This window comes from Zea mays, chromosome 8 (genome assembly GCF_902167145.1).
Source record: "Zea mays cultivar B73 chromosome 8, Zm-B73-REFERENCE-NAM-5.0, whole genome shotgun sequence".
NCBI classification, from domain to species: Eukaryota; Viridiplantae; Streptophyta; class Magnoliopsida; order Poales; family Poaceae; genus Zea; species Zea mays.
The window spans coordinates 117,824,297-117,827,997 of NC_050103.1; positions in this window are offsets into that span (position 1 = coordinate 117,824,297).

Consider the following 3,701-nt stretch of genomic DNA (forward strand, 5'->3'; position numbering starts at 1 on the left):
GATCAGCTTTGTATACTGCGAGGGGTTGCCTGACCGAGGAGAGAACTTCTGGCAGGCTTCGCAGGACCTTGTGACTCGATTTGCGGCGCAGATCATTGCAGGCCAGTAAAACCCTTGTCGGATCACCTTTGCAGCCAGGGCCCTTGGCCCCGCGTGCGAGCCGCACGTGCCACTGTGGACCTCGCGCAAGATTTGGATGCCTTCGGTCTCGGTGACACATTTAAGCATTGGCTGACTGACCCCTTTCTTGTATAATTGGCCCTCGATCAGTGCGAAGTCCCGGCTTCGATGTCTGAGGCGCTTTGCCTCACTGACGTCGGTTGGATGATAGTATCCCTGTAGGAACAGGGTTATTGGGGCCCGCCAGTCTTCGGTCATGATTAGGTTGACTATACGGTGGCCCTCGCTATCATTAGTTATTTGGAGCCCTTCGGGGCTCCGGACGGCTGGCGTGCCGATGGTGTGAAAGAATACGTCGGAGGGCAGGGGCTCGCCCCTGGCGGCGGCCTTGGCTAATGCATCGGCCTCCTCGTTCTTTGCCCTGTCCACATGCTGTAGGGTGAATCCCTTGAACTGTCTCTCGAGACTTCGGATAGCCGCGAGGTATTGCATGAGCGCGGGGTCTTTTGCCGCATAGTCTTTCTCGACCTGACCGGCAACTATCTTGGAGTCTGTTTTGATGATACATGTGGTGACTCCGAGGGCCCTTAGCTTGCGGAGGCCGAGGATGACTGCTTCATACTCTGCTATGTTGTTTGTACATTTGTCGGATTCCAGAGCGAAGCTGAGGCGTGCTGCATATCTGTGTTTGACTCCGGCTGGTGAGGTGATGACTGCAGCGACGCCTGCCCCCGCATGACACCATGCACCGTCGCAATGGATAGTCCAGACCTTTTCTGTGGATGGGTCCGGCTGTGTTACTGGCCCAGTCCAGTCGACGACGAAGTCTGCCAGGACTTGCGATTTGATAGCTGTCCTGGGCTCGAAGCTGATGTGGTAGCCGGAGAGTTCGGCTGCCCACTTGGCAATCCTCACTGATGCCTCCGGGTTCCTGAATAGTTCGCCGAGTCCCCTGTCTGAGGTGACTCGGACCTTGAATGCTTCAAAATAATGGCGCAGCTTGCGCGAGGACATAACAACTGCGTAGGCAATCTTCTCCAGCTCTGCCATGTTGCATTTGGATGGTGTCAGGACTTCAGAGACATAGTAGACAGGGCACTGTCTGACTGCGCCCTCGACTGTCTGCTCCTGTACCAGTGCCGCGCTGACCGCGTGCGGCGAAGCCGCGACATAGAGCAATAAGGGGAGCGAGGAGTCTGGGCTTGTGAGGATGGCCAGCTCCGCCAGGTACTGTTTTAATGAGGCGAAGGCCGCTGCTTGCTCCGGTCCCCAAGCGAAGTCCTTCGCGCGCGCGGAGTGTTTTGAGGAATGGGAGACTTCGCTCGGCGAACCTGGAGATGAATCTGTTGAGAGCGGCCATCCTGCCTGTCAGGCACTGGACGTCCCTGGCAGACTGCGGAGGCGACATATCGACGATGGCCTGGATCTTGGTTGGGTTGGCCTCGATGCCGCGGCGGGACACCAGGTAGCCCAATATCTTGCCCTGGCGAACACCGAAAACACACTTTTCCGGGTTTAGGCGGAGTCGTGCATCTCGCATGTTCGCGAATGTTTCTGCCAGGTCGGCGAGATGGTCCTCCTTATTCTTGCTGGCGACGACGATGTCGTCCACATATGTGAATATATTTCTGCCGACCTGCCCCTCGAGCACTGTTTTGGTGAGTCTGGAGAAGGTGGATCCGGCATTCTTGAGACCCTCCGGCATTCTGACAAAGCAATAAGTGCCGAAGGGTGTTATAAAGCTGGTGCTAGCCTTGTCTTCCTCCTTCATGTATATCTGGTGATAGCCGGAGAAGCAGTCGAGGAGTGACATGACCTCGCATCCGGCCGCGCTATCGACTATTTTGTCGATCCGCGGCAACGGGAAATTGTCCTTTGGGCAGGACTTATTGAGACTGGTGAAGTCTATGCACATGCGCCATTTTCCGCTTTTTTTCTGCACCATCACAACATTGGAGAGCCACGTGGGGTAAGCCACTGGCTCGATGAATTTAGCCTCCAGGAGGCGATGCACCTCCGCCTTGGCGGCTTCTGTCTTTTCGTCTGACATTTTGCGAAGCTTCTGCTTTTTGGGTCGCACCGAAGGGTCAATCCCCAAGCTGTGCTCAATTATGGCTCGGCTGACTCCGACCAGATCGAGGGCGGACCAGGCGAAGACATCTTTATTCTTGGCCAGGCAGCAGAGAAGTTTCTCTTCTTCAAGTGAGGTGAGGTCTTCGCTGATAGTTATTGTCTGCTTGGGCGTGGCCTGATCGAGGGGGACGGTCTTGGTCCCGTCTTGGCACTGCAACTGTGCCTTGTCGTGCTGCTTGTCGGTTGGGCTGGCCGGCGCAGGGACTTCGCGCTGGGTCGTGAGACAGTGTACATTTCTCTGACCGGGCACGAAGTCCCGCTCTATGTTGCGCGCCGTCTGCTGGTTGCCGTAGATTGTGATGGCGCCTAGCGGGCCTGGTATCTTCATACATAGGTACAACCCGTGGATGGCAGCTTCGAATTTGTTGATGGAGCCCCGGCCCATGATGGCGTTGTATGGATATACCATGTCGACAATGTCGAAGGTTACTTGCTCACTTCGGGCATTGGGTGCTACACCGAAGGAGAGGGGCAACTCTATCTTGCCAACTGGGAAGGTGCCCTTGCCGCCGAAACCATACAACGGGTTGTCCGAAGGCTTCAGCAAGCTGTGGCTTATACCCATGCGATCGAAGGCGTGGAGGAAGATGATGTCCGCCTGACTGCCGTTGTCGACTAGGACTTTGTGTAAGTCCCAGCCTGCCACGCTGCAATTGATGACCATAGCGTCGATGTGGGGGGCGCTGCGCAGGTCGACGTCTCGCGCGTCGAAGGTTAGCGGTATGTGGGACCACTTCGTCTGTACGACTGGGCCAGTGACGGCGACATGGTTGATGCTGCGGTAGTGGTCCCGCTTCTGCCGCTTGGTGTCGAAGTCAGTGCTGGACCCCCCTGTTATCATGTGAATGACTCCACGATATGGCTGATCGGCGAAGTCTTCCTGTTTTGGGGCGTGGGGGATGTTTTGATGTTGCTGGTGTGGTGGTGGGGGTGGAGGAGGTACGATTTGTACTTCCTGATGGTGTTGGTAGGCGTGGTGCGGTGGATGCGGAGCGGGAGCGTGGATATATGGTGGAGGGGGTGGCTGGTAATTATGCGCGACAATTCTGGGATTGTCGGCTGGCTGCGCCCGCGCCATTCTGTCTCTGGTGGCCTTCGTCTCGGGGCAGTCTTTGGTCTGGTGGGCGCAGTCTTCGCCGTGGAAAAGGCAATAAAACCGGCGCGGCGGCTGCTGCGCCCGCCCTCGACCCCTGCCGCGAGTTCCATTTCCGCGGCCCTGGGGGGGATATTCCTGGCGGCGAGGGGGGTCAGCAGCAGGCTGTTGGTTGACGATGTTGTGCACTTGCTGCTGGCTGCGGCCATCCCGACCGGAGTCTGGCTGCGGAGTCCTTGTCCACGTGCGGCTGGACTGCGGGGCATCCTTGGGTTTCCGTTGTGACTCGACCTTGCGCTGGTGGAGCTCTTCGGATTTGGCATATTTTTCGAAGAGCTGATATAGCTCCTGCAAG